The 23,247-nt window shown below is 40.4% G+C and overlaps 1 pseudogene; it reads right to left on the bottom strand.

Annotated features, from left to right (window-relative positions):
* LOC127970953 (solute carrier organic anion transporter family member 1C1-like) overlaps positions 1-22,751 on the bottom strand; it is a 32,333-nt pseudogene extending 9,582 nt beyond the window's left edge.
* Positions 22,752-23,247: the final 496 nt, after the last annotated feature.

The following is a 23,247-nucleotide window of genomic DNA, read 5'->3' as shown; positions in this document are numbered from 1 at the left end:
TGATGGTCCCAGTGAAGAATCTGAGCCTGAACCCATGATTTCCCCTGCACTAATCGTGGCACCTGGCCAGTGGGACATAATCTCTGAGATCACGGCGTCTCTAAGTAATCATCCCGCTCCGCCAGAATGTCCCGCCGACCGCCTCTTTGTTCCGTCTCGGCTCCGCCACCGTGTGCTTCAGTGGGTTCACTGCACCCCTAGCGCTGGTCATCCTGGTATCGCGGCCACCATACAGTTGGTTTCCAATTGCTTTTGGTGGGCTTCACTCCAGTCTGATATCATAAAATTTATTCATCAATGCTCCGTTTGTAACACTGTAAAATCCTCCCATCTCAAACCCGCTGGATTATTACAACCTCTGCCAGTACCACAGCGCCCCTGGTCGCACATCGCAGTGGATTTTGTTACGGATCTGCCTCCATCCCAGGGATTTACGACCATCCTCTCCGTGGTGGACCGCTTCTCTAAGTCCTGCCGTTTTATACCCCTGACTGGCCTGCCCACGGCCTTACAGACAGCCGAGGCTCTTCTCAACCATGTGTTCTGTCTCTTTGGTCTGCCCGAAGACATTGTCACTGACCGCGGGCCCCAGTTTACCTCCCGTGTCTGGAGAGAATTGTGTTCCAAACTCAATATCAATGTCAGTTTAACTTCTGGTTACCATCCCCAGGCCAATGGGCAGGGTGAACGTCTAAACCAGGATTTGATTCGATTTCTAAGAACTTACTGCCACCAGAATCAGCAGGACTGGAGTCGCTTTCTGGCCTGGGCGGAGTATGCCCAGAATTCCCTGTTAAAACCTGCCACTGGTCTAACGCCTTTTCAATGTGTTTTAGGTTTCCAGCCTCCCCTCTTCCCGTGGGCCGGGGAGCCATCCGACCTCCCAGCAGTAGATGCATGGCTCCGGCGCAGCGAGGCCACCTGGGACGCTGCTCATGTTCACTTGCAACACGCCATTCGCCGTTACCAGCATCAGGCATATCGGAGGAGGCATGGGGGTCCCAGGGGGTCGTCGGGCCATTTAAGATTCTACGTCAGATAACACCAGTTTCTTTTCGTTTGGCTCTTCCTGCTCACTACAAGATCTCACCCACATTTCATGTGTCCCTTTTCAGACCCGCTGTCGCCCCCAGGAGAGAGAGGAGCCGGGAGGAGGTCGCTCCTGTGCAGACTCCCCCCATTGAGGTGGATGGCGCGGAGGCTTTCCGGGTGCGAGAGATCCTGGACTCCAGACGTCACGGTGGGGTGTTGCAGTACTTTATCGACTGGGAGGGGTACGGTCCCGAGGAGCATTCCTGGGTCAGGTCTCAGGACATCCTGGATCCCACATTAACTGCTGCTTTTCACCGAGACCATCCAGATCGACCTGCTCCTAGACCCCGTGGTAGACCCCACCGTCGGCCAGGTCCTCTCTTCCGGAGCCGCTCGCAGGGGGGGGGGGCTCTGTCACGGAACGCTCGACAACGCCTCCTCCTGGTTTCACCAGATCCCTCTCTCCTGCATATTAGGACTGCCTATTACTCACCTGCTCATTATCTCCTGATTAATCTCCTTAGCTTTGCATTTTTATCACCTGTGTATCCTCAGCTCCCCTTTATCTGGACTGCTCTGCTGATAGTTCATTTGTGAAGTCTTGATTTACCCTAACTCTGCCTCTAGTTTGTTTCTCGTGTTTGTTCTTGTGATTTTAACTTGGACTTTAATCTCGTTTGTGAATCTAAGCTGCCAGCCCTTTGACCCACGCCTGTTTAAGTTACGATTCTTGGATTGCCCTTACCTGTGTTAATAAAATACTGCAGATGGATCCGACAGCCTCAGCCTCTTCGTCACAACATGAATACACACAGTTCTGGTGAAACTGAATAAACTGTATGCTTACCACTGTTGGGAACGTTACTTTAAAAAAGTAATTAGTTATAGTTACTCACTACTTGTTCAAAAAAGTAACTAAGTTAGTAACTGAATTACTCTATAATAGTAACTCTATTAAGCGTGTGCTGGCATCTGTGTAAAAACACTGTCTCTGATTGGCTACCATGAAACACATGACTCTGCCTTAGCCAATCATAATCGCTTATCTCGTTATTAACCCACCTCCTCACTCGCTGTGTGAGCCAGGGGTTTGTTCTGATTAAATAGTTTATTAAATCAATGCGTAGTAACGCAACGCATTTAAAGTCCAGTAATGTTAACGGCGTTATAAAGACGTGAAAAGTAATTAATTAGATTACCCCGTTACTGAAAAAATAACGTCGTTACCTAACCTCGTTCCAAACACTGATGCTTACCAACACTGACAAATCAGATATCCATACACTGTTTGGCACACATGGAGCCTAGCAGGAATCCAAATATGGGACCCAGCAGCATAATTGTTGGAAGACACGCTAAGCATCACAAGAAAGATATTCATTAAACATAATAAACTAATTGTGACGAGTGGGGTGGGGCCGAGGGCCGCGGGAACGGAGCGAGGCCGGAGGAGTGATTTGGGAAATGAGCGACACCTGTTCCACTCCGTTCTCGCACTCTCGGAAGAGTTTGGAAGGATACAAAAGAGAAGTGACGACAGTGAAGGACGAGAGAGTATGAGGTCTGGGCTTTATTTTGTTTTTGTTTTTGTTTTTTTGCAGCAGTCTTCCGTGAGTGGCTGTTACGCTGTCACGCTGTTTTGTGTTTATTTCATTATTAAAGTTTTGATTTAAATGTCCAACAGTTCCCGCCTTATTCTTCCCAAGATTCTGAAGTTTATAAACTGTTACACTGGTGCCGAAACCCGGGAGGAAGGAGGGATGCGCTGCCAAAGATCCCTCGCCACTGAGGTGAACCCGCGTTCCCATCGAGCAGGGCAAGGGAGTGTGCCGCCGTGGACGCTCGAGGCAGTGGGCTGGAATGAGTTGCCGGGGACGGATGAACTCGCTGCCGGCCGCCCGCGATGTGGGGGCGCCGTTCGCCAGGGGGCTGGAGCCTGCTGCCATCCAGAATGGAAAGGAGCAGGGAACGGGGGTCTCCTGCCAGCTGCCCAAATCCGGAGAAGCCGTCATTGTCCTGTCCACCGAGGGCCATCCAGTGCCACTGCCAGGCACCGCAAAGGAGTTCACCCAGCTGGTTTATATTAAATGAAGATAGATGAACTTCATATTTTCTGTAGTTACATCTATTGTAAACTAAACTATACTTTCATAATTCTGCTGATTATTGCATGTCATACATTTAAATGTAAATCAGTAATGACATATTTGTAATTATAGAGTTGCATTTAAAATATGAGCATAATATTTATATTAATATCAGTTTAAATATATATTAACTTTCAGTGTAACATTGAACTACAAACTAAAATCATAATCATGTAATTTACATGTGCTTTCGTAAGTAAACAATACCTCTTCAAAGTATGACAAAAGATTATTTAAACAATAATTTAAAGGGGACATTGGATGCCAAATTAATTTTTATATGATGTTTGCAATAAAATAAAATTGTTTAAAAATGTTTGCATATAAATGTGTCTTAGCACAGTGTCAACACAGCAGTGTGTGAACACAACCACCCCATAAAAATCCATTCACTATTTTATTTATTTTTTTAATTGCCAAAAAACTCTGTTTTGATTTTGTGAGCAGTATGATGTCATAATGCTCAGTCACTGGCCACATAAAAGTGAACAAAAGAGTCTTCATTTTCTCCCGACATCAAAGCCACAGTGGATTGGTTTGTTTTTGTAACGCGCCACCAAATACAGAAAAAAATAGCTGTTTTTGACAGGGAGTTGTTTTGGCACAACCACTGAGGAATTTTAACCAACATATGTTGCAGACATTTCATGAAGACACTAGAGAATCAAACAAACTTTTTTTGCACATCTCCCTGACTCCTGACTCATACATGGCCTGGAGGACTTTGGCCTGAAAGACCTGGAGCACAGCCATTGAATACAGAGCTGAGGTAGCCTGCCCCGCAGAGGAAAATGCTCGTACAGTGAGGGCAGAAGTCATCCTGCAAGGTTTGGATGAGTGACCTTCGCTTTCCATACAATGGCAGTGAGCGGGCAAAGAGAGGACATCCTCTCATTAACCTTTTCTTCAGTGCCATCCACTGAGGAGAGAGCAGAAAAAGAGTTAAAGCGAAGAAGGGCTGAGTAAAGAGCATGCCACAACTTCGTAAGCTCATCATGGACCTTCGGAAAAAAAACTGAGAGGTTCACTGACGAGGGGCCTGGCGGAGCCCCGACTGCAACCATTTGTAGAGATGGCAATGAGTGGCCTCCTCCAGCGTAGACTACTCCAATTCCAGTTCCTCAACTGCCTTAGAGAGGATTCGTAAATGTTTGGCATCCATCCCTGGGCGCCAGTGGCTCAGTGGTTCATGTAGGTTGTCTACAAACCGGAAGGTTGTTGGTTCGATATTATCTATTCATTTCATTTTATATTGGGACAGATTTGTTATGTGACAGCATTAATGAAAGTTAAGTCACCGGTGATCTTAAAGGACAGAGTCAAGTCACTGGTTATCTACAAGGACAGAGTCAAGTCACTGGTGATCTTCAAGGACAGAGTCACGTCACCAGTGATCTTCAAGGACTAAGTCAAGTCACAGTCGATCCTCAAGAGCACAGTCAAGCCCCAACAATCTTCATGAGCAAAATCAAATCACAGTCAATCTTCAGGAACCAAGTCAAGTCACAGTCAATCTTCAGGAACCAAGTCAAGTCACAGTCAATCTTCAGGAAACCAATTAGATTGAGTGCCCATGAACTTCAGTAGAGGGCACTCCAATCAGGACAATTCCACATCTACCACCAGATGTCACTCGGACTCTCACACCTCTCATCTGTTGCACCACACCCTAACTACATATCCCATGAGTCACTGCATCACAATCACCCTGCCACACCTGCACATCATTCCTCAGCCAATCTTCTTGCCCCACCTGCACCTCATTACACACACATATAAGCAGCACACTCACTCTCTGCGAAGTTGTGTTTAGCCAGTCTGACATTTCCGAGCGTTTTCCTTGTGTTTGTTCTCTCTGTACCTGACCTTTGGATTGTTTATACCGACTCTTGATTCTCTGCTGCCTGCCCCTGACATCTGCTTGTTTCTGTTATCGATTCTGGTTATCCCTATATACCTGACGCCGTTGCTGATCATTGCCTGTCTGACCATTCTCATCATTAAAAGTTCTTCACATGGATCCGAACCTCTCTGTCTCACCATTACAAGTTGTTTCTTTGGATAATGTTATATAATGAACCATTACTTCAAATGAGTTATACTTGCAGCCTGCCTTCTAAGAAATAATGAAAATATTATTATAAATTGAAGGACACCTCCCCATTTACCTTTTGGATGGGCCTCATGTTTAATAACTGTAATCTTGTGGCGTAGACTCATTTAAAATAATATAATCATCTGGTTTTAGCTACAAAGTTTATCAAACGGAGCACATCTTTGTTGAACATCAGTAAAGTTGCTACTCAAATTGTTTTGGAGTTTTTTTGTATTTTCTAGTTCGGGGAACAGACTCCGTCTCTATAGTGTGATATCTAGGTGAAAGAGTCTCTATGGGCTGGTGTCTCTATTTTCATGTTTTGTAATCGCATCCAAAAGCCGTAACTACAGCCCTCAGATTCTTACTATCCTTAATTAAAGTTTGGATGCATGTCTCTAACTCTGAAATCTTCTCTGTCAGCCTAACTTTCCCTGCCTTTATCATATGTGAATCCCTCACCGCCAGCAGAGAAAGCTAAACTATACATCTGACAAGTGGTGCAAACAATAATAACATGAGAAGACATTACTCACCATTACTGATTAATGATTATGACTTATCACTGTTGTTGGTAGGAAACAATCGAGAGAAAAAAAGAAAAGGAGTTAGAAAAGAAAAGACAGCAATAGATGCGAATATAAACATGGATGAAAACGTGAATGATAAGCTAACAAGCTAAAAAAGGTTAACACGCTGCGAAATATGCTGTCCTAATAAAAAGATATGCTTTCCTAATTTAGAGGCACTCTTTATAAAATGTAAACATTCATACTTGCCATGGGAGATTTCTTCTTTCATTCTTGCCAATTCCTCCAGACGTGTGTGTGAGTGCATCACACAGCAACAGCTGGCAGAACAAATAACTAAAATATATCAAAGTACCCAGACTTTATTTTAATAATTCTTGGAGATTTTAGCAAACCAAATATTTCCTATGAACTGCCAAAATACAGACAGCATGTTACATGTTCCACCAGAGACAGTAATATAAATAACTCTTACACCACAATAAAGGATGCATATCACTGTGTCTTATGGGCAGCTTTTGGGCTCTCACTGCCTAGTTCATCTCATACCAACCTACCGGCAGAAGCTGAAATCAACTAAACCTGAAGGACTGTTAAGAGATGGACTAATGAAGCAGAGTAGGATTTACAAGCCTGCTTTGACTGCACTGATTTGAGAGTTTTTGAAGCTGCAGCCACCAATCTGGATGAGAACACAGATACTGTAACTTCATATATCAGTTTATGTGAGGATATGTGCATTACTATCAGGATAGTCCTATCATTTGATAATGATAGACCATGGTTTACTGGGAAACCCAAACAGCTTTGTCATTCTAAAGAGGATGCATCCAGAAGTGTGGATAAAATATTGTATAAGCAGGCCAGAAACAGACTAACAGAGAAGATCAGAGTGTGTTAAATATAATGTAGGATCTAGAAAAAATCTTATCGTAATTAAACCAGAAAAATGTAAAGTAAATGAACAAAAACAATTTTTAAAGTTTGGGCTCATAAATATTAAAGCAGCACACCAAAAGCAGTTATTGTAAATGAAATGATCACAGATAATAGTTTTGATTTACTCTGCTTGACTGAAACCTGGCTAAAACCAAATGATTATTTTGGTCTAAATGAGTCTACTCCACCAAACTACTGTTATAAGCATGAGCCCCATCAGACTGGTCATGGCGGGGGTGTTGCAACAATATATAGTGATATTCTCAATGTTACCCAGAAAACAGGATACAGGTTTAACTCTTTTGAAATACTTCTGCTAAATGTTACTCTGTCAGACATGCAAAAGAAATCTAATGTATCTCTTGCTCTGGCTACTGTGTATAGACCACCAGGGCCGTATACAGAATTCCTAAAAGAATTTGCAGATTTCCTCGCAGACCTTCTAGTTACAGTTGATAAGGCGCTAATCATGGGAGATTTTAATATTCACGTTGATAATGCAAATGATACATTAGGACTTGCGTTTACTGACCTAATAAACTCCTTTGAAGTCAAGCAAAATGTCACCGGGCCCACTCATCGTTTTAATCATACACTAGATTTAATTATATCACATGGAATCGATCTTACTGCTATAGATATTGTACTTCAAAGTGATGATATTACAGACCATTTCCTTGTATCGTGCATGCTGCGTATAACTGATATTAACTATATGTCGCAGCGATACCGTCTGGGCAGAACTATTGTTCCAGCCACCAAAGAAAGATTCGAAAATAACCTGCCTGATCTATCTCAACTGCTATTTGTACCCCAAAATACACATGAATTAGATGAAATTACTGACAACATGGGCACTATTTTCTCTAATACATTAGAAGCTGTTGCCCCGATCAAATTGAAAAAAGTTAGAGAAAAATGTACTGTACCATGGTATAACAGTAATACTCACTCTCTCAAGAAAGTAACTCGTAGTCTTGAACGCAAATGGAGAAAAACTAACTTAGAATTTTTTAGAATTGCATGGAAAAACCGTATGTCCAGCTATAGACAAGCTCTAAAAACTGCTCTGGTAGAGCATATAGACAAACTCATTGAAAATAACCAAAACAATCCAAGGTTTTTATTTAGCACAGTGGCTAAGTTAAAAAAAAATTACCAGACGCCACCTGATTCAAATATTCCACCAACGTTAAATAGTAATGACTTTATGAATTTCTTCACTGATAAAATAGATAACATTAGAAATACAATAGCGAATGTAGATTCTACATCATCTAACACTTCAGTTTCATCCATCGCACCCAAAGATAAACTGCAGTGCTTTACAACCATAGGACAGGAAGAGCTAAATAAACTTATCACTGTATCTAAACCAACAACATGTTTATTAGATCCTGTACCAACTAAATTACTGAAAGAGCTGTTACCTGTAGCCAAAGAACCGCTTCTCAATATCATTAACTCGTCGTTATCTTTAGGTCACGTCCCAAAACCATTCAAGCTGGTGGTTATCAAGCCTCTTATTAAGAAACCAAAACTAGATCCTAGTGTACTGGCATATTATAGGCCTATTTCAAATCTTCCATTTATGTCTAAAATTTTAGAAAAAGTTGTGTCTGCTCAATTGAGCACCTTCCTGCATAAAAATGATCTGTATGAAGAATTTCAGTCAGGTTTTAAGCCCCACCATAGCACAGAAATTGCACTTGTTAAAATTACAAATGACCTGCTCCTTGCGTCACACCAAGGCTGCATCTCATAGTCTCATAGTCTCTAGTCTTACTTGATCTTAGTGCTGCGTTCGACACCATAGATCATGACATCGATTACAAAACTATACAGGTATTCAAGGGCAGGCTCTAAGATGGTTTAGATCCTACCTGTCCGATCGCTACCATTTTGTTTACTTAAATGGGGAGTCATCTCATTTATCATCAGTAAAATATGGAGTGCCACAAGGATCCGTCCTAGGTCCCCTTCTATTTTCAATATACATGTTGCCCCTTGGTAATATTATTATAAAATACGGAATTAGCTTCCACTGTTATGCTGATGATACTCAGCTATATATCTCAACGAGACCAGATGAAACTTCCCAATTATCTAAGCTAACAGAATGTGTTAAAAATGTAAAACGGATGACAAATAATTTTCTCCAATTAAATTCAGATAAGACAGAGATACTAATTATTGGACCAAAAAACACTACACAGAATCTTGTAGATTACAATCTGCAACTAGACGGATGTACTGTTACTTCCTCTACAGTCAGAAATCTGGGTGTTACATTAGACAGCAATTTGTCTTTCGAAAATCATATTTCCAATGTTACAAAAACTGCATTATTCCATCTCAGAAACATTGCCAAGCTACGAAACATGTTCATGTTATCTGTTTCTGATGCAGAAAAGCTAGTTCATGCATTCATGACCTCTAGACTGGACTATTGTAATGCACTTCTAGGTGGTTGTCCTGCTTCGTCAATGAACAAGCTACAGGTAGTCCAAAATGCAGCAGCTAGAGTCCTTACCAGGTCAAGAAAATATGATCATATTACCCCAATTTTACAGTCTCTGCACTGGCTACCTATTAAGTTCCGTATCAGTTACAAATTATCATTACTTACCAATAAGGCCCTAAATGGTTTAGCTCCTGCGTACCTAACTAGCCTTCTACCACGTTACAACCCATCACACACCCTAAGGTCCAAAAACGCTGGACTTTTGGTCGTTCCTAGGATAGCAAAGTCCACTAAAGGAGGTAGAGCTTTCTCACATTTGGCTCCCAAACTCTGGAATAGCCTTCCTGATAATGTTCGCGGTTCAGACACACTCTCTCTGTTTAAATCTAGATTAAAAACACATCTCTTTCGCCAAGCATTCAAATAATGTATCTTTTTAATTGTGAGTGTAGTTGCATGTGATCAAAGGTGCATTTTTATTCATCAGCTTGGGTTAAACTAATTTTACTTTGTTGGATCAGCAGCTATGCTAATGATGTCTGTATTTTTTTTTCTATGTTTCGTCAGGGGATTCACATCCCGTGGTAACTAGGATTTACACAAGCTCCAGTCTGGATCCAGAAAACCTGAGAAGAGATGATGCTGACCCCTCAGAGCAGTGGTTCCCAACCTTTTTCCTTGGGCCCCCCCTATATATATATTAGTGCTGGGAAAAAATGTATCGCATCCCAAATAAAAATGTTTGTGTTTGCATATTATATATGTGTGTACTGTGTATAATTATTTTGTATATATAAATACACATATATGCATGTATATATTTAATATATTTATTTATTATTTATATTTATATATAATATAAATTATGTATTAATGTATATACAGTATATACATGCAAAAAAAATAAATTAATACATGCATATGCGTGTATTTATATACAAAATAATTATACACAGTTCACACACACATATATTATGCAAACAAAAACTTTTATTTTGAATGCAATTAATTTTTTTTCCCAGCACTAATATATTATATATATATATATAAGGGGTTTAACGGTTCACAAAATTCACTGTTCGGTTCGATATTAAAACTAACATAATAAAGTGGGATATTTTTTACTTTGAGTAATTCTGGAGCTATAATTTATTCTTCTTATGAGCATATAAAACAAAACAGCTTCTTGGAAATAATGAAATATTGTAGTAGTTATAAACCAAGGTTTATTTTATTTCAGATTAACATTTGAGGGCAGCAATTGTATTCATAATGCCAAAATAAAACCGACGTAATGCTACTTGAAGGCATTATAGCCTACTTTCATGGTTGCAGTTAGTGTTACTACAGTTAATAACTTAATAATATTGATCATCTAGCTGACTACGTCTTGTATTATTATTATTATTTTTATTTTTTTCTAAAATCCTGTCAAATGTGCACAAACTACTAGCTACTACTAAATATTGTAGAAACATAATTTTCTGTAAAGTTGTTTTGTAACGATTTGTTCTGTAAAAAGCGCAATACAAATAAACTTGAATTGAACTAAACTTGAATTGTTAAAAGAAAAAAGTCTGAAAAGCTGAAATAATAAAGTTTTCAGCCAACAACCCGGCATCAATATGGAGTCATCTGAGGAATATCACCTAGTACAAGACACCATCCCTGCAGACTATGGAGATTGTGAATTTGTTTTACTGTCGGTTTGAAAAGCCCAGTTTCACACCCCTCACCCGCTTTGAACTGCACTTCACACATACTCCCCTGCAAACCCCTCTCCCTCCCTCTCCTACCATTCAACCTGCATTGATGACCAGTCAGTGATCAGAAGGGTTTACACGTCACATTTTAGTAACAGTATGGCTCACTTGGAACCTCAGCTGAGGTGGTAGTGAAAAAAGTACCAGGTACCAGATACTCTACACAGTGAAAAAAAAAAACTCCAAATACAAGCTGTACCATACAATGCCGTACCATGCAGAACAAAAAACCCATAAGAAAGCTTCAGGTCCTGAAGGTGTTTCACCTGCCTGTTTAAAAGTCTGTACTTACCAACTGGGCCCCATAGACAGATCTTCAACAGATTACAGAAGCTGTGTGTAGTTACCACCTGCTTCAAACACTCCACTACCATTCCGGTCCCCCCAAAAAAACAAAATCACTGGACTCACATCTCACTTTCAGGTCTTTGGTCATGAAGTCATTTGAGAGACAAGTGTCTGCATATCTGAAAGACATCACTGGACCCTTGCTGGATGTTCTTCAGTACACACACAAAGCAAACAGGTCTGTGAATGATGCAGTGAACATGGGACTGCATAACATTCAGCAAAATCTTGATCGACCTGGGACTTATGCAATGATCTTTATTGTAGATCTCATCTTGGTCTCCAATACCATCATGCCTGACATTCTCTCAGCCAAACTTACCTAACTCTCTGTCCCCAAACCAAACTATCAGTGACAGACAGGCAGCAGCTAGTGAAAATGGGTTAACGCAACCAGGACTCTCATGATCAGCATTGGCACCCCTCAGGGATGTGTACTTTCCCCACTGCTCTTCCCCCGTATACAAACAGTTGCACTGCAATACAAACAGGAAGTTAAAGAGCTGGCTGTCTGGTGCAATAACAACAACCTGGAGCTCAACACAAAACAGTGGAGATGATAGTGGATTTCAGAAGAAATGATTACAGTTACTGATGTCAATAAAATTAAGTTACTTGCGTTACAAATGTATTGGTAAGAAAAAATATTAAAGTAGGCTAAATAAATCAAAATGCATTTCTAATCACGTTTTGTGGCGCCTGCGTCAGTTATTGAGCATGCGCTTTAATGAATTACTGGAGAACTTGTGCTGTTAAAATGGACGGAGATTTTTGTTCAAGATTGGGAGGGAAGGTAACTTCTGGACAGGTGAAGAGCTAGCAGCGTATGTGGTGGAGGAAATGCGGTCCTTGTCGACTGTGGAATCTCAGTCATTTAAAGACAGGTTTCGGCCCGAGCCTGAGAAGTACATTTTGATTGACAGCTTTTTAAAAGCCTGAACCCGTTTGCAGCCCGACATTCAGATGTGCGCATACACACACAGCTCTTTTGCATTTTGTCAACAATGAGTCATTTATACATGTTTTAACAATTTATTCACAACTAACGTAGACTAGGACACTTGGAAGTTGGAATAAAGAAATAAAATAAGTCCTCTGTAACATCGAAACATCTCAGCACTCTAAATAGACATAGGCTCATTTAGCCTATAAATAAACCAACACATCAATAAAAACGATCTTTTATAACAGATTAAATTAAGATTATTTTTAAATTAAGATGGGTATTTGGCAATAACGAAATTAATATAAAAGCTCAGCCGGATTTGCTTCTCCACATATCAGCTGACATTTAATACAAGAATAATGCAAACATTAGCGTAAATACTCAGTCCACATTATGCATTTAAGCCTTAATGGATATATAGTTATCATTTGAAAAACCTTTACTCACAGAGATTAGGCTAGGTCTACATGTTTTTGTGGAGGAAAATGAATGAATCCACTGTAGATGTCTTCAGTGCGTTCCTGCTCTCACTGATGGTGATTATTCATTCATTATTCTCATTACTAATTTTACTAATTTATTCTCAGGACTAAATGACTACAGGCCTGTGGCTCTAACGTCTGTAGTCATGAAGTCATTTGAAAAACTGGTGCTGGCCCACCTGAAGGACATCACTGGGCCCTTGCTGGATCCTCTTCAGTTTGCCTACAGAGCAAACAGGTCTGTGGACGATGCAGTAAACATTGGACTGCATTATGTTCTGCAACACCTAGACAGACCTTATGTGAGGATCCTGTTTGTGGACTTCAGCTCGGCCTTCAACACGATCATCCCAAACCTCCTCCTGCCCAAACTAAATCAGCTCTCGGTGCCCACCTCCGTCTGTCAGTGGATCAACAGCTTCCTGACAGACAGGCAGCAGCTAGTGAGGCTGGGAAAATACACATCCAGCACCCGTACAATCAGCACCGGAGCTCCCCAGGGCTGTGTACTCTCACCACTGCTCTTCTCCCTGTACACCAACGATTGCACATCTAAGGACCCCTCTGTCAAGCTCCTGAAGTTTGCAGATGACACCACACTCATAGGCCTCATTCAGGACGGTGACGAGTCTGCTTACAGACAGGAGGTAAAAGAGCTGGCTGTCTGGTGCAGTCTCAACAACCTGGAGCTTAACACCCTCAAAACAGTGGAGATGATCGTGGACTTCAGGAGAAACCCCCCTGCACTCCCCCCACTCACCATCATGAACAGCCCTGTGACTGCAGTGGAGTCATTCAGGTTCCTGGGAACCACCATCTCTCAGGACCTGAAGTGGGACATTCACATTGACTCCATCGTAAAAAAGGCCCAGCAGAGGTTGTACTTTCTCCGCCAGCTGAGGAAGTTAAACCTGCCACAGGAGCTGCTGAAACAGTTCTACTCCACCATCATTGAATCCATCCTCTGCACTTCAGTAACTGTCTGGTTCAGCTCAGCTTCTAAATCTGACCTCAGAAGACTACAGAGAGTAGTCCGGACTGCTGAGCGAATCATCGGTTCAACTCTCCCATCTATTCAAGAACTGTACTTATCCAGAGTGAGAAAAAGGGCTGTCAAAATCACTCTGGACCCCTCACATCCAGCACACTCTCTCTTTGAACTGTTGCCATCTGGTCGACGCTACAGAGCACTGAGCACTAGAACGACCAGACACAGGACCAGTTTCTTCCCTCAGGCAATCCATCTTATGAACAGCTGACAATAATGGCGAACACACTACACTTTATATTTATATACACACACACTTTATTTATCCAACACACATACTTAGTATACACTTAAATCTTGCACACAATATATATGTACATACATAACTTCACTTTGTAATATACCTGCCTACAATTGTCATTTGTATATTGTCATTCACTGTCTACATATTTGTATTTTTTATTCTTTTATTATGTGTTTTATGTTCTGTCGCTGTCATTCTGTTGTACTGCGGAGCTTCTGTCACGAAAACAAATTCCTCGTATGTGTAAAAATACCTGGCAATAAAGCTCATTCTGATTCTGATTATAAACACGGTCAAAACTTTTCCACACCTCAGAACTTTGCTTTAGCTGCTGGTGCAACCAAAACGTATTTTCGCCAGAGGCAAGCCTCCGTTGCATCTACTCAGCATCCATTTCTCATCTTTCTCGCGCTAATCGAAACACATCACATGACCGCTCATTTACCTCACAAACCGGAGCGCAAGCCCGAGCCCGCTAAAGATGATATAAATTAAGCCCCGACACAAGTTTTTTTACATCTGTATTTTTTTAATTGTTTAATTATTTTAAAATTAATAGTTTGTTCAAAACCCATTCCCTATTTTCATTTTTGAAACTTTTTTTGTTTGGTCCGATCGATTGTGCAATCGATTTTCGAACGAAAAGTGACAGCCCTATGCGGATATGGAGTATGAACTTAAAAAAACATTTGAGCGTTTGGAATATGTCTCCACAACCGCAGACATCTGGAATAGAAGCTTCCATGGAATGGCAGCCCATATGTAGTTAAGACAAAATGTAGATGCATTTAAAAAGACTACAGTTTTCATAGGCAAGTTTATGTTAAGAATGTTAAGTTATAGGAATGCATTGGATTTTTAATTCAAGTTGCTGTTTTCATATTTCTGTAATATTTTTCAGTCAATATTAAATTACGGAAAGAACTGAGTTTCACTTTGTTTGTAGTTTTTTTCCTTGTAGGTTTAATAGGTTTTCAAAGTAACTTGAAAGTAAAGTAATTAGTAATCTGATTACTTTTTACATGCAGTAATCAGTAATGTAATCAAATTACAATTTTAGAGCAGTAATTAGTAATTTGTAGTGGATTACTTTTTTTGAGTAACTTACACAACACTGCTGTTGACAGCCGCGCACCCCACCCGCATGCAGGCACTTATTGAGACCGCGTGGATGTATGTCCGCGAGCCCTCTTGATGACGAAAATTGCATATTGCGGACGGTGCGCGGATGCGGATGGTCAAATTATACTTTGGCCTTTATCAGTGGCACACGAGATGCAATGACAATATAAAAGTGTCATTGCATAAGAATGTTTTTGTTAACATACAGTTGAAGCAACTAGATGCAGCGAATCAAAATATTGCGGAAAAAGAGAATGTGGAGAAGAGCTTGTTTACGTCAAAACTGAAACCAAGCCATTCACACAGAATGAGTATTTCACGCATTTTCTAGAGAGGGACGTCTTCTATTACCCTTGCACTCACATCTCACACAATAGAGCAGCATGTTTAGAAAGCCATGTAAAATTGAGGTGTGTTCAGTTTTTTCAAAAGCATTTCTTGAGACTTTATGGTTTTCTCCATCCTACTGCATCTCATGTTTAAATGAAAAATGTACTCTCTGTATTGGCTTACACCTCTTTGAATTAAATTATGCATGCACAAATGGTGCTGTTGTGTTTATAGTCCTTTAAGCTACTTAATTATAATTGGTTTATAAACATTATTTTAAATATTATGCATTTTTTTCACAGTCATATTTTCTAATGCTTTGAATAAACGTGCATTAGTAATATTTTGCCCAATGCGCCCTCTTGTGGCCTCAGAAGAGAAGCCAAAAGCTTTTTTTCACCCTAACTAAAATTATGCATTTTAAATACGAATATAATTCGAATTTGGATAATATTTAATTGCAAATTCGAATTTAGTTTTTCAGCCATTTTGACAGCCTTTATTTACCTTTATTTCACCTTTATTTATATAGCGCTTTAAACAAAATACATTGCGTCAAAGCAACTGAACAACATTCATTAGGAAAAAAGTGGGTCAATAATGCAAAATGATAGTTAAAGGCAGTTCGTCATTGAATTCAGTGATGTCATCTCTGTTCAGTTAAATAGTGTCTGTGCATTTATTTGCAATCAAGTCAATGATAGCTGTAGATGAAGTGACCCCAACTAAGCAAGTCAGAGGCGACAGCGGCAAGGAACCACAACTCCATCGGTGTGTAGCTGCACTGGGTTGAACATAATTATTAACTCAAATGATAAATGGGCAATTTGAATAATTAATCAGGAATATGATTAATATATATATATATATATATATATATATATATATATATATATATATATATATATATATACACATATATATATATCATATGACAGTTACATTAATATTATTGATTATGAAAAATAGCTCAATTGCATTTATCAATAACTCATTACAGGGCACTGTAATTTACTCATTAATATGTCAATATTCCATTCTTCATATCAATTATGGTGATATCTCTTACTGTAAATTACAGAAAAATCAAACAGTGGTTTGTCCAGCAAACGGCCGTAAGATTAACTTATCAATTTTCAATAAAGTTATCACTTCTTACAATTCTTACAATATTCTCTGGCCATGAAAATGTTATCCTATCATTATGATGAATTATGATTGAATTTATGAAGTAAACAGCGTGTAGCTAAAGATCAGACACTTCATTGACTCGTAATGTGAGCTGTTCAGAGGCAATCATTAATATATATTGGCTTTTAATAATTGAACTAATAATACATCAAACTACAAATCACACAGAGTAAATACGCGTACAACAATACAGACAGTAAACTTTGTACAAGACATAACGGAATCCAAATGAGGGAGAGAGAGAGAGAATGAATGAGAGAGAAAGGGTGAGAGGGAGGTGAGAGAGAGAGCATGATCACAGAATGAGCTCAGTTATGCAAACTCACAGAAAGTAACCTTTGAAAGATAACAACAAATCAAATCATAGACAAACTTTAAGCAGCATTTAAATTCTCCATAGAGAACGATACTTGCATGGGTCCAGCGTGCATGAGCGTGGTCTTTTGAAACCAGCGTGCGTGTGCTGGAGCAGCGTGGTCCTTTGTAGCAAGGAGTCTTTGTTCGTCTTCCGGGCTGATGCGGAATCGCGCGGTATTTGAAAGGTTTAACAAAGCAATGTTTCAGAATTCGTCTTCCTTGTGTGGAGAGGCGAATAGTTGAATAAACTTAGTAAAGAAAAGAAACAAAAACAACGGAAATGGAAGCTCCCAAAGGAGCTGAGAACGGCTGTCCTCTCAGCCACCGTGCTGAGAGGGACGGTGTTACGCCCCGTCTAGGGCAAAGGACATAACATGAAAAAAGTAAGGAAATGCAACGGGTTTCTTTTTATGTGGAAATAAATGGAACAATATTTATTGAATTTTAACAGGTCAAAAATAATACAATTGGGTATTTTACCTCAGGAGCCGACAGAGCCAAAAATAACAAACAAAATAACTAATTTATATGTACCTCTTACTGCCCTACTCCACAAAATAGAATAAAATAAAATACAATTACTTCCCCAACTCCCTAATCAAAAACAGGCAATAAAGATCAAAACAAAGAGTTGGCGTCGGACTCCCTACCTCCCAAAATAAAATAAAAACAAAAGTATAAACAGGTATCAGTTCAGGGGTTTATCTGGAATCTAAGTCATTAAACAGGCGGTGGTCGTTATCACAAATACGGCAGTTCACAAGAATCAAACAAACTCTTTCCACTTCAACAAACTCTTTCCACTTAAACAAACTCTTTCCACTTAAACAAACTCTTTCCACTTAAACAAACTCTCAACAGGCGTACCAAATATCGAAGCAAAGTCAGGCAAGACAAAGTATCGAGTGAGCACAAGGCTAATGAAGACAGTAATGTAGGAGGCTTTTATACACGTCCAGGTGTCAGCGGATCAATCAGGGCATGACACCAATCAGACTGCAGGAACCAATCCGGTCTTCTTCCTGGATAAAAACAAACACCTCCCACAAAGCCTAACACACATAAACAGACCAAAGGGGATGTAACACCCCCATACACAAAAATAAACATGAAAACATGTTTATACACAAGATCTTGATAGAGAATCCGCAATAACATTATCTGTGCCCTTCTTGTACTGGATGTGCAAGTTAAAATCTTGACAAATTAAAGCCCAGCGCATGAGTCTTTGATTTTTGTTACAGAACTTCTGTAAAAATACAAGAGGGTTGTGATCAGTAAAAACTTCAACAGGTTGTGAACTTGAACCAATATAAACTTCAAACTGTTGCAAAGCTAGCAAAAGCGCGAGTGCTTCTTTCTCAATTGTACTGTAGTTACATTGATGACGATTAAACTTCTTAGAAAAAAAACACAATGGGTGATCAATTCCATTTTCATCTTCTTGTAACAGTACAGCACCTGCACCAGTTCCGCTTGCATCAACCTCAAGTTTAAACGGTTTGGTGAAGTCAGGAGTGGCTAAGACAGGAGCGCTGCATAACAAATTCTTCAAAGAATCAAAAGCAATCTGACACTGAGGAGTCCACAAAAAGGGAATTGCTTTTCGGAGGTTATCAGTAAGAGGTTTCACTACATCAGAAAAATTCCTACAGAAACTTCTGTAGAATCCAGCCATGCCAAGGAAACCTCGAAGCTCCCTTTTTGTCTGCGGTATAGGAAAATTAACAATGGCGTTGACTTTGGCTTCGACTGGTCGTACAGTGCCCTGACCCACTTCCTTTCCTAAGTACCTAACAGCAGCATGACAAAATTCACATTTAGCAAGATTGAGGGTTAGATTAGCTTCTTGAAACCTAACAAACACTTCCTCCAATACCTCCAAATGACCCTTCCAGGTCTCGGAATAACACACAACATCGTCAAGATAAGCCTCACAATTTTTCACATTAGACAGTACTTTACACATCAAACGTTGAAACGTTGCTGGAGCATTTTTAAGGCCGAAAGCCAAGACCTTATACTGTAAGAAGGCATCTGGAGTAGCAAATGCTGAAATCTCAGATGCACGCTCCGTGAGTGGCACTTGCCAATACCCCTTGAGTAAGTCCAACTTGGTTACAAACTTAGATTTCCCAATCCTGTCAATACAATCTTCTATCCGTGGAAGTGGATGGGAATCTGGTTTAGTGACCTGGTTAACCTTTCTGTAGTCTGTACAGAAGCGTGAGGTACCATCAGTTTTCGGAACCAGCAAACATGGAGAGCACCAGGGGCTAGAACTAGGCACAGCTAACCCATGCTTCACAAGGTATTCAGTTTCTCGTTTCATTATTTCACGCTTGGCAGGGTTTACACGATAAGCATTTTGCTTAATTGGGCGATGATCAGCAACATCAATATCATGCTGTAACAGATTGGTTACAGTTGGTACGTCTGAGAAAAGGAAGGAAAATTTCTCAACTAACTGTAACAACTCATCTCGAGATGACTCTGATAAATGGGATAGTTTTGAACTTAGTGTTGTAAGGGCTTCTGAGTTTTGTAAACGAGCACCGGATAAGGCCGCACTGCCCAAACTAAGGCCATCAATACTAGGAGAATCAGCAGATGAAACTACTTCCACAGGAACAGCGACAGTGGGAGAAATTATCCGAGCATTTCTAGAATTTTCAGAGTTTGAACGTGAAACATACAATTTCAACATGTTTACGTGACAAACACGAGACTTTCGGTGTCTCTCAGGGGTCCGTACAACATAGTCTGTATCACTTAATTTCTTTTCGATTTCATATGGGCCTGCAAACTTTGCTTGCAATGAGGAACCCGGTATAGGTAACAACACAAGCACTTTATCACCAACCTCAAAGGAGCGTTTGACAGACTTTTTGTCATATTTATCCTTCATTCGAGACTGTGATGAGGTTAAAGACTGACGAGCAAGCCTCCATGCAGAATGTAGACGTTCGTGAAATGAACTGACATAATCTAACACATTGGAGGAAGGTTCTGATGAGTGGGTTTCAGAGAGGAGATGCTCTTGAAGCAACTTTAATGGTCCACGCAGTGAGTGCCCGAAGACTAACTCAGCTGGGCTAAATCCCAACGACTCTTGCACCGTGTTACGAACAGCAAACAGCAAAAGTGGTACCTCCTCATCCCAATCTTTCTCATGTTGTAAACAATAAGTACGAATCATAGTTTTTAGAGTCTGGTGAAACCGTTCGATGACACCTTGGGACTGAGGATGATAGGCACTTGACACAGCGTGGGTAACATTCAGTTCTTTCATTACCTTACGAAACAGGCGCGAGGTGAAATTTGTTCCTTGATCAGATTGTATAATTTTTGGTAGACCAAAAGTAGTGCAAAATTTCACCAGGGCCTTCACGATGTTGGGGGTCTTTAACGAACGCAGTGGAATGGCTTCAGGGAATCTAGTAGCGGAACACATCATAGTCAACAAATACACATGTCCAGACTTAGTCTTAGGAAGAGGTCCTACACAATCTATCACCAGCTTTTCGAATGGTTCACTTAGCACTGGGACTGGCCTTAAAGGTGCAGGAGGAATAACCTGATTAGGCTTTCCTGCAACTTGGCAGTAATGACACGAACGGCAATATTGGGACACAGAGGATTTCATTCCTGGCCAATAAAAATGTTTCAAGAGGTTATGATAGGTCTTCCTAACTCCTAGGTGTCCAGAAAGATCATGGTCATGGGCTAGCTTCAGTACGTACCCGCGATAGGATTGTGGAACGACTACTTGAAATACGGTGCTCCACTCATGCTTCACTTTCTCAGGGCTCCACTTTCGCATGAGTACGCCGTCCTCTAGAAAATAGGCAATTGCATGTTTAAGTAATTCAGTCTTATCTACCACAGAAGAACTGCTCGATAACAGGGTTTTATCCGCTTTCTGGGCACTGATTAGCTGTTGCTTGCCAAAAGGAAAATCAAAATTAAGCCCAACAATCACATCTGAGGAAACATCATTTTCATCATTGGCTTTCATATCTGACCCCTCTAAACACATAAAAGAGTTGGAAAGATCAACCTCATTTTCAAATTTTCGGGCTTGTGCCCGAGTAACAACACAAGACTGAAATACACTGGGAAATTCCTGCACTAACACATCATCTTCCCCTGATACACACGGTATATCTGTAACCTCTGGTAGAGCATTAACTCTACTTCCAGCAAGATCATTTCCAAGAATGAGAGAAATCCCTTTCACTGGCAACTGAGAACGTACAGCGACCTTAACTTCACCAGTCACAATGCCAGAACGCAAGTAAATGGTATGTAAAGGAACTCTCAGTACTCCCAGTTCAATTCCCTGAACCAACACATCCGATCCACAACTAGACTGAGGTGAGAATGATAGCGTACTTGCTAAAATAAACGACTGCGCAGCCCCCGTATCTCTTAAAATCCGTACAGGTGTGAACTCTGAATCAGAGTTAGACAAAGCAACTGCTCCATCACATACAAATGGTTCAAATGTCGGGTCAACAGAATTTAAGGAGTCAGAAGACGGTACATGAATGAAAGCTACACTCTTAGATATGTTGTGAGTCTTCCGCAGATTTTTCCGCTGCAGTACTGGACAAGCAGCGATCAAATGACCCTTTTCATGACAGTAGAAACATTCTCTAGCTACCGAAGAGGTATCGAGCGATGAATCATCCTTTTGAGAAACTACCGAATGCTTAGAATCGTGAGTACGATCTATTGAGGTGCGTTGCGAAGATCGCGATGATGAAAAAATTACTTTATGAGTAAGCACAAACTCATCCGCAAAGATAGCAGCATCAGCAAGAGATGAAACTTTCTGTTCGTTCAAATAGACCACAATTTTTTCAGATATGCGGTTTTTAAACTCCTCAACCAAAATCAACTCTTTCAACTGTTCAAAGGTCGTAATTTTACTCGCTGCACACCATTTCTCAAATAAAGTGGTCTTTTCACGAGCGAACTCAACAAATGTTTGGCTGGGGTTTTTTACATGTCTTCTAAATTTCTGACGGTAAGCCTCCGGAACTAACTCATACGCACGTAACACTGCCGCTTTAATCGCATCATATTCCAAACTTTGCTCTAATGTTAGAGCAGAGCACACTCCCTGTGCTTTTCCCACCAATTTGCACTGTAAAAGCAAAGGCCAAATATTTCTAGGCCACTGCAATGTGGTCGCGATTCGTTCAAAAACAGTGAAGTATGTGTCTACTTCACTCTCTCTGAACAACGGAACAAGCGAAATTTGTCTACTAATATCAAATTCAGGAGAACTTACCGGCGCAGTTCGCGACGCTGAAGGTAGAGGAGATGATGCACCAGATGAGGCACTTACTGATCCTGGAATAACCTTCTCCTTTGTCTCCGGAGAAGGGCGCTGAAATCTGGTCTTTAACTCGACCTCCAGCTCTTTCAGTCGGACATCACGCCGCGTCTCAAGCTCAAGTGCCTGGACATTTAGCAGCTGACTCTGATACTGTTGCCGACTAATTTCCAGGTCTAATTCTTTTAAACGGATTTCCAATTGTTTCTCACCCGGTGAAGGGGCAATGGGATCTATGCCATCGACTTCGCCAGATTTGAGTTCCGCCTCCGCAGCACCCAAACCTTCAAGTTCTAGGTTAAAAGCAACACCCGGAGCCACACCCTCTTCCGGTAAGACCTTTTGTTTTATAAGCTCCATGCGCAACATCTCCTTTATCTCCTTTTTAAGTGCATGACGAGATACGCGAATATTAAAGAAATCTGCAAGCACTAATAAATCGTCTTTAAGGCACTTATCAAACTGTTCATGTGTGGGATCGATCGTAAATTTTTCCAATTCAAATTTTGACGTCATCACGCCCCCTACGTTTCCTCCCACACAAAGTAAAAATCCCAGGCAAACAACAAGTTGAATAATACTTAAATCGACCAGTTTCACTGATGAAAAACAAGTTTGTAATTTCGTCTTAGGAAAAGAAGAGAAAAAAAAGAATCGGACGAGCCCCCAATTTCATGTTACGCCCCGTCTAGGGCAAAGGACATAACATGAAAAAAGTAAGGAAATGCAACGGTTTCTTTTTATGTGGAAATAAATGGAACAATATTTATTGAATTTTAACAGGTCAAAAATAATACAATTGGGTATTTTACCTCAGGAGCCGACAGAGCCAAAAATAACAAACAAAATAACTAATTTATATGTA

Source organism: Carassius gibelio, chromosome A4 (assembly GCF_023724105.1).
Source record: "Carassius gibelio isolate Cgi1373 ecotype wild population from Czech Republic chromosome A4, carGib1.2-hapl.c, whole genome shotgun sequence".
Lineage (NCBI taxonomy): Eukaryota > Metazoa > Chordata > Actinopteri > Cypriniformes > Cyprinidae > Carassius > Carassius gibelio.
This window is presented reverse-complemented; position numbering and strand designations above follow the sequence as displayed.